Source organism: Scyliorhinus torazame, chromosome 10 (assembly GCF_047496885.1).
Source record: "Scyliorhinus torazame isolate Kashiwa2021f chromosome 10, sScyTor2.1, whole genome shotgun sequence".
In the NCBI taxonomy this organism is placed as follows: Eukaryota; Metazoa; Chordata; class Chondrichthyes; order Carcharhiniformes; family Scyliorhinidae; genus Scyliorhinus; species Scyliorhinus torazame.
The window spans coordinates 224,768,508-224,783,541 of record NC_092716.1 but is presented as its reverse complement, the minus strand read 5'-3'; the positions used below and the strand labels follow the sequence as shown (position 1 = coordinate 224,783,541).

General features: G+C 50.5%; 1 protein-coding gene across 1 annotated transcript in view; it reads left to right on the top strand.

Moving 5' to 3' along the window:
• The first annotated feature begins 63 nt into the window (after positions 1-63).
• trim66 (tripartite motif containing 66) overlaps positions 64-15,034 on the top strand; it is a 509,536-nt gene continuing 494,565 nt past the window's right edge. The window contains exon 1 of the mRNA XM_072466467.1: positions 64-171. The gene's annotated coding sequence lies outside the window, so the exon portion shown is untranslated. The remainder of the gene's footprint in view (positions 172-15,034) is intronic.

The following is a 15,034-nucleotide window of genomic DNA, read 5'->3' as shown; positions in this document are numbered from 1 at the left end:
TAGCCGTCTCCTTTATTGATCGTCTCCCTGTCTAGAGCGCCTGCGCAGTAACGGTCTTTTTTATTTACTGGCTTTCCTGCCTAGACCACGCCTACCGGAGAAAATAGCTGCAAAGGGAACCAACTGAGAATCCGCAAGAGGCCAGTCAGCATCTGAAGAGATCAAAGTCAGGTATACCATTCCGCAGAATTCGAGGCCATTTAAGATTAACAAGCATCTCCCTAACACACAGGTGTATTCCACCCAAGCAGGTGTAAGTAAATGGAAGATGATCTGATCTTCCACTTGAAGAAGACTTGATGTGGAGATGCCGGCGTTGGACTGGGGTGAGCACAGTACGAAGTCTTACAACACCAGGTTAAAGTCCAACAGGTTTGTTTCGATGTCACTAGCTTTCGGAGCGCTGCTCCTTCCTCAGGTGAATGAAGAGGTATGTTCCAGAAACACATATCTTCATTCACCTGAGGAAGGAGCAGCGCTCCGAAAGCTAGTGACATCGAAACAAACCTGTTGGACTTTAACCTGGTGTTGTAAGACTTCGTATTGAAGAAGACTGTAAGGGAAGGGGAGGGGGTGTATTACTTTAAACCCACACAATCGTCCTTGCAGCTGTCACCTTAACTGATCCTAAAACCTTGCCTTCAACATCCCACCCCCACCTATTCACCTTCAAATATGAATCACTCTTTGCAATGGAAAGCTGTGACTATTGATGCTAATTTTGCTTTCCAACAATTAAATCACCTTTGTTTTGAAATGGTACTTCAGGTTTTTTTCCTAAGCCACCTATAATGGAAAATGAGAAAAGGCAAAAAGAAGCAGCTTCTTTGGAAGGGACAATATTGATGAAGTTTTGAGAAACAAAATAAAGTTCTGAAGGGTGTACAAACAAACAAATTGGAATTGAGTTCACATCTCGATTCCCCATTTTATTAACAATATGACAGAGGCAGGAAAAGTAGAGGGCTTATTCTGTTTATTACAACATTAAAATAGTGATTGATACCGTGATTCGGAGAATGTACAAAGAAAATGTTAAGGTTTTTTTGTATCTGTTGTATGCACATTGTGAATCATTCTAAGGAGAGGTGACAAATGTAATGTCATGCAAGTGTCATTTTATGGAAACATTTTCTCCACACGCCTTGTTGATTAACTAACAAAACACCAGTACATCAGAACTGAAGATGGGAATGTCTGAATAAAAAATGAGAAAGGCAGCTAGAAAGAACTGTAGCCATCTAAGATGGCCACCTGCAAAGGACCATGGGAATTATGACCAACCCAGGACTCAGACAGATACAGAGCCTATGTGTATCTAAAACACAGGTAACCTGACCTGATCGAAACCCCCGCTCGTTTGCATTTTAATGGCCCATTTTCCCAGGACAATAGAACTCCAATCAAGCAACCGGTACAGCCACAGACTGATCGGCACCACTCCCCCTATTCCGAAAGCCCAACTGCCAAGGTCAATGACCGCTAAGGACCCGCCCAGCTACCAAGGCACCTGCCCCTTTATTGGCCGAAATCGAAGACCGTGATCAGAGCCCTGTCGAACTATTGGGTCCAAGGTTAAGGACGGCCCCAAAGAGCGCAAAATCCCAGAGGGATAAAAGAGGACACAGCCATTTGTTCTGTCACTTTTGGATCCGGCCTGTGCCAACCCAATCGTAGCAGGAACAGCCAGCCAAGTTCAAGACCAACGATCGCTACCTGACGGATGAGCCCAGCGGAGACAGAGCCACTTTCTTCGAACCAGCCAAGTGAAATCCAGATAAAGGCCTTATCCATTTGCACAGTGCCGGTCGTCCTGAAGTTAAGTATAGGTTATTGTAGCTGATCGGTGTAGTTTAACTCTTAGTAGATATTGTGTTTGCATGTCGAGATAACTCTTCTGTATGTAAATAAACCATCTTTCGATCTAACTAACTGGTTGTGTGGTAATTTGATCGATATAAGGGAAGGCTTGTGGTTCACCAACATTATTGGAGACTCTGGTGGGACTCAATTAGAAGTGGCTTTGTCACTCCGAGAGAACCCACAAACTTTGAATCCAATTGCAAGAAAGAAAAAGAACCACAGGTGCAAGACCCGTATCGACCAAATAACCGAAATTCGGAAGTTTGTACTAACCCGCATGCGTACCTAACAGGACGAATAATGTAAACTCGTTAGAATTGAGTACAACTATCGAGGGATTGTGAGCCGGTAAATAGCTTAAGCCATAACCGCTGTTCAAATCGCCACCTTATTCCTTTGTCCAAATTAAAAGTAGAGAAAGAGATAAGAGAAGTAATGGCCACTAAAGCAATGGAAAGATTGATGAATCCACAGGAACCCGAGGTCGCAGCGACCAACAGAGCAGAGCAATACCCCATATGGGAGGAAGAGTTAAGGAAAAACTTAAAGGGGAAAGGATGGCCCTTGGTCGAATTTTTGCGCTAATGATGAGTCAGGTCCAGGAAAGATAGGACAAACTTGGTGGGAGAACCTAAGCGAGATGCACAAGAAAAATGTAGGGAAAGTCAGAAAGCCAATGGCAATAGTGTCCTGTTTGGCACATTAGCGAGGCACAGAGGAGGGCGTGAAGACTAGGCAGTTAATTGAAAAGGAAGAAAAGAACGAGGGAAACAGTAACGAAAGCGAGAAGATAATTGAGCAACTCCGGGAACAGTTAGCAGCTAAGGATAAGGAACTTGCCGATGTAAAACGTGCACATCAATCTTGTCTAGTTCACCTTACTAGCTTCCAGACGCAGTACGATAAAGCCTACCAAGATATACAGCGCGCAGTCCTGGTAAGAAAAGAATCAGAACAACAGGTCTCCCAGCTAACTAGCAAATGCGCAGATTTAAAAGTAGCTTTGAGAGCGCTCCACAGCTCCACTAAGGAACAGAGGCAGCGTACCGTTGACCATGCTAAATGCCGACAGAAGATAGAAAAGTTATAGTCACTACTCTCAGTACAGAATGGCTTCAGGTACACTTTCGGGCAGGATTTAGATGAGGAAGAAGCTCCCGATTGGCAAGAATTAAACAAAAACGCCCAAAGATACGTAGAGGACACGGGAAATCAAAATCGAGCCCCAAAAAGAAAAGCACCCGCAGCACCGACTGCACAGACAGCACACACCCCCACTCACAATTCGACCCCCATGAATCCGGTTACCATACAACGCAAGTCACCGGATCAGGATGAGCCTGATATCGTTTACACTACCTCACTATCCATAACCCAATTAAGAGAAGCTTGCACGAAAATTAGTCCATTCCAGCCCACTGCAGACCCGCACAGCTTCTTTGAGGAGGTTCGCCAAAAAAAGTTATGTACGGCCTAGATGAGAGAAAAGTAAAGCTAATAATTATGAGCCTTAGCTAGTCCGTAAGTGCAGCTTTGCTGGAACCCCAAAATGTAGCAGGAGGAACCCTACAGGAAATGAAAACATCCATAATAGACGCCATCGGGTATAACAAAGGAGATCCAGTCGAGGGTTTAAATCACTGCAGGCAAAAGAAGGGAGAGCATCCGACCGCATTTGCTGGTCGCCTATGGATTCATTTTATGGCAGTCTACGGACAATTGAACCACGCACACCTAAATGAGGAGGACACCACTAAATGGTCCCGCACCTTAGTCTCGCATGCCACAGACGCAGGTGAAAAGGCTTGTGTAAACTACGACCCTGCAGGCCACACACACAATGAAGTTTGGGTATTGAAACGACTTTCTAAGAGCATGGGAAGAAACCCTACACCGACAGACAGATCAGGACGAGATAGAAGCAAACATGCACCCAGTTAGGACTAGCCAGGACCCAGCATGGATAAATAAGGGTAGACACGAGGGACAGCACCCCAGAGCACATGCACCACAAGGTTGTTTCAATTGTGGCCATATGGGACATTACGCCCGCGATTGCTGACAAAACCCCCTGAACCAGCAACGATACCAACAACCAAACCCCCCCCACCTAGGAACAATGTTAGGCCCATGCATAATGTTAGCGCCCGTTCGGACGACTTAGCGTGTAACTCCACAGATTGACGGTGTTCGGACTCCCCAGCTTGGATCTGTGACACACGCTGGGACAAATCAGGCAGACCAGTAGTTACAGGCACAGTCCGGGGACATACAGTCGATTTTCTTTGTGACACAGGAGGATCCCGCACCACTTTAAACTCCTCCTCCATTTTTCAACAGGAAAAATGGCCCACCACAGACACCATCACCCTGAGTGGACTCACTGGCCACATACAAGAAAGATATATCACAGCTCCCGTACCCATTCAGATAGTGATCATTAGCACCAAACACCCCGTCGTTTTAGTTGACTTACCCCAAAGTACAGTTTAGGCATTGACTTCATGAGCTCCCATAATCTTTCGCTTGACGCAGTAAACAAATGTGTCTGGCGAATTGCTAAAGCAGCCAGGGCTCCCGGTACGCTCACAGAAGGGGATTATGAAAACAGGATTTGCTCAGTAGGGAACTACTGGTTTAATCCGCAAACAATTAGTGCAGACCAGATGGTTAGAGAAGGTCCTCATAAAACACAAAGCTTCGTTCGCACAAAACAAACACGATTGTGGGAAGATCCCAGGTGCAGTAAAGATTTCAGGTCCCGATCCAAAGCCGCAAAAGCAATACGGTTTCCCACAGCAAGCCGAGGGTGAGATTTTGAAGGTTATTAACAGTTTGTTAGACCAAGGAGTTATTCGACCCGTAGCTTCCACAAATAATGCCCCAATTTGGCCCGTAAAAAACCCGACTGTTCATGGCGACTAACGATCGACTATCGAAAACTTAATAAGGGAACCCCTTTAGCCGCCCCCACTATTACCACGAGTCCCGAGACCATGCTCAAACAGGGAGTACAGGCAAAATATTTCACAGTGCTGGACATCAGCAATGGCTTTTCGTCCATCCCGTTAGACAGGGCCTGCCAGTATAAGTGCGCATTTACGTTTCAAGGGCAGCAGTACACGTGGACATGCCTCCCACAATGATTCCATAACACCCCTCCATTTTCCACCGACAATTGGCCAACGGACTTTCAAAATTTTCCCGACCCGAATGCCTAATACAATATGTAGACGATCTGCTCTTCCAAACGGACACAAAAGAGGAACACGTAGAGCTCTTATCTGAATTACTAGGCCTACTGCAATCAATCGGATGTAAGGTCAACCCCCAAAAGGCCCAGATTTTAAAGGAAAATGTTCTTTATTTAGGCACCATCATCACCCACGGGAAGAGAGAAATTGAGCAAAAACGGATCGAGCCCATCGTTCAATTACCCCTGCCCCAAAATGTCACTGCACTCCGTCATTCCTAGGTTTGGTAGGCTATTGCAGAAATTATACAGATGGTTTTGCCACCAAAGCAGCCCCACTCTCAGAGCTCCTTAAAAGGAACGCCTCATGGGAATGGCTTCCGCAGCACACATTGATGATTTAAATCGCACCCTAGGCACAGCCTCCGCTTTATAAGTTCCAGACCCTGACTTGCCCTACGCCACAGAAGTAGTAACCACCGACCGAACCCTATCAGCAGTACTCCTACAAGAACGACACGATCACTTAGGACCCGTAGCCTATGCCTCAAGAGTATTAGACCCCGTAGAGCAAGGATTTTCAGCCTGCGAACGGACGGCACTTGCTTGCAGTCTTTTGGGCAGTACAGTACTTTGCGTACATTATGAAATGAAATGAAATGAATGAAAATCGCTTATTGTCACAAGTAGGCTTCAATGAAGTTACTGTGAAAAGCCCCTAGTCGCCACATTCCAGCGCCTGTTCTGGGAGGCTGTTACGGGAATTGAACCGTGCTGCTGGCCTGCCTTGGTCTGCTTTCAAAGCCAGCGATTTAGCCCTGTGCTAAACAGCAGTCACGATCTTGACCAAGCACACCCCCACGCAACTATTACTAGACGGTAGATTAAAGGACGGTTCAGTCAGCCAAATCAGAGCAGCTCGCTGGACACTACTGTTACAAGGCAGGGACATTACGGTAAAACACACCAAGACCCACACATTCCTGGCCGATAATCTCCAATATGCAGGGATCCCACATGAGTGCCAGATTATAGCAGCCCAACACAACACAGGACCCTTTATCCCAAAGTCACTACACCCACGAGCAGGCAGTAAGACACAGGATTTCCAAACCACAGGGGATGCTTTATAAATTTATGTAGACGGTTCCTCCACAGTCGAAAATGGAGTTAGAATTACTGGTCGTGGAATTTACGTGGAAGACGCACAGGGACGCCCACTAGAAGAGATCTCTTTAAAATTGCCCGGCCACCTAGGTTCACAAGCAGCAGAATTTGCAGCCATAGCCTATGTAATTCAGCACCCCGACTCTTTTCCAACTCCCGCAGACATACACTCGGGCAGCCTGTATGTGTGCAATAGTTTAACAGAATTCCTGCCCCTGTGTGAATCTCGAGGTTTTGTTTCAGCCGATGGAAAACCCCTACCCACTGCCCCGTTGTTAAAGCACATTCTCAAGACAGCCTCAGATCGACATACGGTATCATTAAAGTAAGAAGCCATCATCGCTCCTCCCCACCCGGTAATGTAAAAGCAGGCGCCTTAGCCAAAGCAGGATCACGCCATGGTCACTTCTGACAGCCACCCGAAAGCGAACCGATACACTCAGTCCAGGTTTCCCAGACCCAGTCCAGGTTTCCCAGACCAATATTGAGGATCTATCCCAAGCCCAAAAAGCAGACGACACCCTCAAATAGGTTTTGGACGGCAGCTTCCCAGCCCCCTATGATAAATGGAAGGACGCACTGACTGTCATAAATCGGAATTTATGTGGTTGCCACCCAGGACAGAAACCAGCTCATGTACCAATTTCATGACGGACACGGACATCAAAGGATGGACAATACCATTGCCCATTTAAGACCTTTGTATTGGTGGCCCGATTTAAAAAGCAATGTAACCCATTATGTCGAGAATTGCCTTATCTGTGCTCAGAACAATCCTGAACGTTACTCAAAGAAAGGACAATTACGTCACACCCGACCTGTGAATGGCCCTTGGACAAATTTGCAAATCGATTACATTGGCCCCCTTCCCCCTTGCAGAAACCGTTTCAGGTACGTGCTGGTTGTAATCGACACCTTTACTAAATGGGTAGAAGCATTTCCCTCACGGACAAACACAGCAAAGGCCACCGCTAAGATTTTTAGCCAACAGATATTCACACGCTGGGGTCTCTCCCGCAGCATTGAGTCAGACCAAGGTTGCTACTTCACCGGCAGAGTCGTGCAAAATGTTTTTACAATTTTTGGGGTCAGGCAGAAATTCCATATAGCATATCACCCCCAATCCAGTGGCATTGTTGAGAGAATGAATCGAACTTTCAAAGCGACCATTAGGAAGATGGTACAACACAACAATACCACGTGGGACACAGTCCTCCCATTTGCTCTCATGTTTATTCGGAACACCGTTTCCAGTTCAACAGGTTTCACCCCCCACACTCTCAAGACTGGATGGCCCATGAAGGGTATTGAATATTTATTAGGCCTCGATCTGGCAAGACCTACAGTAACCGCCCACACCCACAAAAAAGCAGTCCAACAGGTTACAGATAACATTAAAGCGGCACAACCCGCTGAAGCTGTCCGATTTAGGCGCTAGAAGGAATCAGAGTAAAGCCTGCTTTGACAAAACCGACCGCCCCGTAGAGTACACAGTCGGTTAGCAAGTAATGGTTTCACCTTACAACCGCAGTTCTTTCCTCTCCCCCAAATTTGCAGGACCCTACTCCATTTCCGACAAAGTGAGCCCTCCGTGTACAAGATAACGTACCCCAACAGTAAAAATGGTTGGTTCCACATCAACCAACTCAAAGTCTACAGATCCCAATGTAGCCACTCCCACCACATCTCTCTGGCAACAGGAGACGATTACACCCCACCCATCAACAACCTAGTCCAACCCCTACGCCAACCCTCCGCCAGCCATGCTGGCATTTATCCTTGTCCACGCCCACAGACCCGAACTTGACTCCGCCCACAGGTACAGACTTTCACCTTGAACTTGACTCCGACGACAGCGAGAGCCTCCCGGATTTGATTACTATCCCTGCACACTGGCGCGTTCTCTCTGCCCCCAGCCCCCAGAACCACGACTTAGATGTCTTTGACCCCCTATATGTCCTCCCCCAGCCACCGCCACAGCTACCACCCGACCACAGTAACTTGCCCTCCACTCCCACCACCCCATGCCTCACGACAAACAAGCCCCTCTTTGGCACCGCGACAACTCTTGCAGACTAGTAAGGCACGACGATTCGGATTATCCGACGGCTCACGCGGCTAAGGCACAAAAACGGCAGATACGAGTCTGGCAACCGGGAGATGGTGATGATTCAGATACTGACTCTCGTTTCGGGATTTATTTTACAACACTGTTTGGTACAGAACCTTCAGGTGTCCAGATGATGAGAAAGAGACACCGCCTAAGTATTAAGGTGTCCAAAAATTCTGATGGAGTCTGCCCGCCTTTTTCCTTCTTTTTTTCTGGACATGGTTTTAATTCATGTTGCCCAACACAAAAGTACTCTTCTGATTCGAGGATACGGTACCCAGTGTCAGTTAAAGGCACAAGTTTGTTGAGAAACAGATCACTGTTCTCCCAGTTTTTATGACAAGTTTCCACACGGCTACAAAGTCTTACAGTCCACCCAGGTCACCCAGGTAGTGAGTAACGGCACTGATCCCCACCCTACCTGAGGACCCCAAATGCATCCGGTCAGTTAAGCTCGGGTAGTGGATAACGGCACTAATCCCCGCCCTACCCGTGGATTCCACCCATTCTTATCCCGCAGTGGCCCACACGCACCTCATGTTCCCGTCACTTCATACGCTCTGGAATGGTTCTCTATACTCTGCGTTGCCTTTGGCAGGCCTTAGTTTCACCTTCTGTACTCTCCCTTTGGTTGTGCTATAAAGAATGCATTTTGCCACGTTCTGTACGCACACCCCTTCTTTCCTTTACCTTCCGCGACACTTGGTCGCTCCCCACCTGCTATTTACACATATGACAATGGTTGCTGTACTCGCTGCTACACGCGAACTACCTCTGAACCCTATAAAACTGGCCGCTCTGAAATTCATCTGGTTAAGATAAGCCTCAGCCACCACTTGAGCAAGTAAAGAAAAGACTGGTCGAAGAAATTGTCCGCCCACTCCCCGCATCGACAACAAGCTGTGAGACTCTCTGTATTTTAAAAATTTGCATTTCTTGTCTCGCCAAAATGGTATTTCAAAACAAAAATGAGGGAGTCACACATGGTGACAATCATAACGGGTAATTGGAGTAAGGAGAGAAAGACTAATAAAATGAGTTATTAACCGAAGATAATAACAGATACTATGCTTGCACCCCCAGGAATACCCGGAAAACAGAAAACACAGGATGAAGCAAGGACTGCTGACATGCATTTGGATCATTGCTGGACTTCTGCAACTGCGCGCGCGCAACGGACTGTTTTAACAAACCCCACACCAGCCCCGAACACTACCACACAACAGGCCACCACCAGCCCGGACACTACACCACACATAAAGACAGACATCAAAACCCCCACCTGGTGCGAAAACATTGCCAAATGGAACCCCCTTTCATACATAGTAGAGGCCCTTCTAGTAATTGCAATAATCTGCAGTGTCATTCAGACACTGCGACTCCGTAAATGGCGAGCAAAATCCTCCCGCTCCCCGATATATACAGACCGATCCCCCTTCTTTGGAATTGAACACATTAAAAAAAAAATATATATATTTATTAAAGTTTTTAACACAATTTTTCACCCTTACAAACAATAACCCCCCCCCTCGTAACAAAATAACAAGAAATCGCACAGAGCAAGATATATACATGGTAAAATGATATGTTACATAGCTTTGTACACTGGCTCTCTCCCGCACGTGCCAGTTTCCCCAATCCTTCATGTTATCTCTTGCTCATCCATCCTCCCAGGCAAGCCCCTATTTCCCCCCCCCCCAGGACGTGTCCCCCCCCCTAGGTTGCTGCTGCTGACCGACCTTCCTCTAACGCTACGCGAAATAGTCCAGGAACGGTTGCCACCGCCAGTAGAACCCCTGCGCAGACCCTCTCAAGGCAAACTTAATCCTCTCCAGCTTTATGAACCCAGCCATGTCATTTATCCAGGCCTCCACGCTGGGGGGCTTCGCCTCCTTCCACATTAGCAAGATCCGTCGCCGGGCTACTAGGGACGCAAAGGCCAGAATGCCGGCCTCTTTCGCCTCCTGCACTCCCGGCTTGTCCACTACAAATATTGCTAGCCCCCAGCTTGGCTTGACCCGGACTTTCACCACCTGAGATATTGCTCCCGCCACTCCTCTCCAGAACCCCTCCAGTGCCGGGCATGACCAAAACATATGGACATGGTTCGCCGGGCTCCCTGAGCACCTTCCACATCTGTTCTCTACCCCAAAGAACCTACTCAACCTCGCCCCCGTAGAGTGCGCTCTGTGAACCACCTTAAATTGTATCAGGCTGAGCCTGGCACACGAGGAGGAGGAATTAGCCCTACCTAGGGCATCAGCCCATAACCCCTCCTCAATCTCCTCCCCCAGCTCCTCCTCCCATTTACCCTTCAGCTCCTCTACCAATGCTTCCCCCTCTTCTTTCATCTCCTGGTATATTGCCGACACCTTGCCCTCCCCGACCCATACACCCGAGGTCACCCTGTCTTGAATTTCTTGTGCCGGGAGCAACGGGAATTCCCTCACCTGTCGCCTCACAAACGCCCTCATCTGCATATATCTAAAAGCATTTCCAGGGGGTATCTCAAACCTCTCCTCCAGTGCCACTAGGCTCGCAAATGTCCCGTCAATGAACAGGCCCCCCATTCTTCTAATCCCCGCCCGATGCCAGCTCTGAAACCCCCCGTCCATCCTCCCTGGGACAAACCGGTGGTTACCCCTGATCGGGGACCACACCGAGGCTCCCATTGCACCCCTGTGCCGTCTCCACTGGCCCCAGATCCTTAGCGTTGCCGCCACCACCGGGCTCGTGGTGTACCTTGTCGGCGAGAGCGGCAGCGGTGCCGTCACCAACGCCCCCAGGCTCGTTCCTTTACAGGACGCCATCTCCATCCTCTTCCATGCCACCCCCTCTCCCTCCATCACCCACTTGCGGATCATCGCCACATTTGCTGCCCAGTAGTAGCTCCCTAGGTTTGGCAGCGCCAACCCTCCTCGGTCCCTACTGCGTTCCAGGAACCCTCTCCTTACCCTCAGGGTCCTATTCGCCCACACAAACCCCACAATACTCCTACCTACTCTCTTAAAAAAGGCCTTGGTGATCACGATTGGAAGGCACTGAAACACAAACAGAAGCCTCGGAAGGACCACCATTTTGACCGACTGCACTCTACCCGCTAGCGAGAGCGGTAACATGTCCCATCTTTTGAAGTCCTCCTCCATTTGCTCCACCAACCTCGTCAGATTCAGTTTATGTAGGACCCCCCAACTCCTGGCTATCTGGATCCCCAGGTACCGAGAGCTCCCCTCCGCCCTCCTCAGCGGTAGATCCCCTATCCGCCTTTCTTGGTCCCCTGCCTGTAGTACAAAAAGCTCACTCTTCCCTACATTGAGCTTATAGCCCGAAAACTCCCCAAACTCCCTTAAAGTCTGCATGACCTCCACCATCCCCTCCATTGGATCCGCCACATACAGCAACAGGTCATCCGCATAAAGCGACACCCGATGCTCTTCTCCCCCTCAGACCACCCCCCTCCATTTCCTAGACTCCCTCAATGACATGGCCAAGGGTTTGATCGCCAATGCAAACAACAGGGGGGACAGGGGGCACCCCTGCTTCGTCCCTCGGTACAGCCGAAAGTACTCCGACCTCCGCCGGTTCGTCACTACACTCGCCACCGGGGCTCTGTAAAGGAGCTTAACCCAACTGATAAACCCGCCCCAAACCCAAACCTACGCAGCACCTCCCAGAGATACTCCCACTCTACTCGGTCAAAGGCCTTCTCCGCGTCCATAGCTGCCACTATCTCCGCCTGTCCCTCTGATGGCATCATTATCACGTTTAAGAGCCGCCGCACATTGATGTTTAATTGCCTGCCCTTTCCAAATGCCGTCTGGTCCTCGTGGATCACCCCCGGGACACAATCCTCGATCCTCGTGGCCAGCACTTTTGCCAGCAACTTAGCATCCACATTGAGGAGCGAGATCGGCCTGTACGATCCACATTGCAGTGGGTTCTTGTCCCACTTTAGGATCAAAGAAATCGTCGCTTCCGACATTGTCGGGGGCAGGGTCCCCTCCTCTCTTGCCTCATTAAAGGTTCTCACTAGTAGCGGGGCCAACAGGTCTACGTACTTCCTGTAGAACTCCACCGGGAACCCGCCCGGTCCCGGGGCCTTCCCCGCCTGCATGCTCCCCAAACCCTTGCTCAGCTCCTCCAACCCAATTGGTGCCCCCAAACCAGACACCTCTTGCTCCTCCACCCTCGGGAATCTCAGTTGGTCTAGGAATGGTCTCATCCCCTCTCCCCCCGCTGGGGGCTGGGATCTGTACAGCTCGTCATAGAAGGCCTTGAATACCTCATTTATTTTTGTCGCACTCCGCACCGTGGCTCCCCTTCCATCCTTGACTACCCTATTTCCCTCGCTGCCGTCCTCTTACGGAGCTGGTGTGCCAGCATCCGACTAGCCTTTTCCCCATACTCGTAGGTCGCCCCCTGCGCCTTCCTCCACTGTGCCTCTGCCTTCCCTGTGGTCAACAGATCAAACTCCGTCTGGAGCCGTCGTCTTTCCCCAAGTAATCTCTCCTCAGGGGCCTCTGCGTATCTCCTGTCCACTCTTAAAATCTCCCCCACTAACCTCTCCCTTTCCATGTCCTCTGTCTTCTCCCTATGCGCCCTGATGGAGATTAGCTCTCCCCTGATCAACGCCTTCAACGCCTCCCATACCACCCCCACCCACACCTCCCCGTTGTCGTTGGCCTCCAAGTACCTTTCGATGCACCCCCTCACCTTCCCACACACCACCTCATCTGCCAGCAGTCCCACATCCAGCCGCCACAGCGGGCGTTGGTCCCTCTCCTCTCCCAGCTCCAGTTCCACCCAGTGCGGGGCGTGATCCGAAACGGCTATCGCCGAATACTCCGTCCCCTCCACCCTCGGGATGAGCGCCCTGCCCAGAACAAAGAAATCTATCCGGGAGTAGGCTTTGTGCACGTGGGAGACAAAAGAAAATTCCCTGGCCTGCGGCCTAGCAAACCTCCATGGGTCCACTCCCCCCATCTGATCCATAAACCCCCTAAGCGCCTTGGCTGCCGCCGGCCTCTTTCCAGTCCTTGATCTGGAGCGGTCCAGTGCTGGGTCCAACACTGTATTGAAGAAGGAGCCCATTATCAGGCCTCCTACCTCCAGGTCTGGAATGCGCCCCACAATGCGCTTCATGAATCCAGCATCATCCCAGTTCGGGGCGTATACATTTACCAACACCACTCACGTCTCCTGCAACCTCACCATCACATATCACCCTCCATTATCCACTACGATAGTCTTGGCCTCAAATAACACCCGCTTTCCCACCAATATTGCCACCCCTCTATTCTTCGCGTCCAGTCCCGAATGGAATACCTGTCCTACCCATCCCTTTCTTAACCTGACCTGGTCCGCCACCTTCAGATGTGTCTCTTGGAGCATTACCACGTCTGCCTTCAGTCCCTTTAAGTGCGCCAACACTCGGGCCCTCTTTACCGGCCCATTCAGGCCCCTCGCATTCCACGTTATCAGCGGATTGGGGGGCCTCTTCTCCTCCCCTCCTCCTCCCCCCCCCCGCCGACTTGCCATCTCCTTTTCTAGGCCAGTCCCGTGTCCGCACCGCCCTCACCCTCCAGTCCCCCAGACGGGAGACCCCCGCTCCGACCACCTCTTCTGTGTCCCATTCCCCTTCGGCCAGTGCAGCAGCAACCCTATTCCCCCCCACTAGACCTGTGTCTAGCTTTTTTGCTCCCCCCCATAGCACTCCCGTAAGTCAGCTGACTCCTGCTGACCCCGGTTTCCCCCGCCGTCCCATTGACCCCCCCATGTGGGAATCTCCCAATCAGTGTGCGCTCCTCCATTCCCCCCCCCCCCCTCCGTTCTTCCCTAGCGCGGGAAAAAGCCCGCGCTTTCCTGAGCTGCCCCGCCCCCTCTGGAGCAGCTCCTGTCGCGTCCTTGTCTCATTTCCCCCATCCCCGAGCCTCCTCTCCCTCCAGCACCAGCGCCCACCGTCTCGTACGGTCTTCTCACCCGGTCCCTTTCCCCATCCCCATCCATCCCCCAGCCCGTGGAACATTTCCTGCGCGTGATTAACACCCTATGTACAACATCAAACATCCCCCCCACCCTCACAAACCCTCAGTTTGAGTCCAACTTTTCAGTTTGAATAAAGGTCCAAGCCTCCTCAGGCGTTTCAAAATAGTGATGTTGATCCTTGTATGTGACCCATAATCGCGCTGGCTGCAGCATTCCGAATCCCACTCCTTTCCAGTGCAGTACCGCCTTGGCCCGGTTGAAACCTGCTCTCTTCTTTGCTACCTCCGTGCTCCAGTCGGGGTATATTCGGATCTCCGCATTCTCCCAGCTGCTGCTCCGCTCTTTCTTGGCCCATTTCAAGACCCTCTCTCTGTCCGTGAAACCGCACCACAATCACCCTTGGCGGCTCATTAGCCTTGGGCCTCCTCGCCAGCACCCGGTGTGCCCCATCCAGCTCCAAAGGCCTCGAAGGGGCCTCCGTGCCCATCATCGACTCGAGCATCGTGCTCGCATATGCCCCGGCATCAGCCCCCTCCACTCCTTCAGGGAGACCCAGGATCCGAAGATTCTTTCTCCTCGACCTGTTCTCCAGGTCTTCGAATCTTCCCGCCCACCTCTTGTGCAGCGCCTCGTGCGCCTCCACCCTCACCGCCAGGCCCAAGATCTCATCCTCGTTCTCATTAACTTTTTTCTGCACCTCCTGGATCTTTACCTCG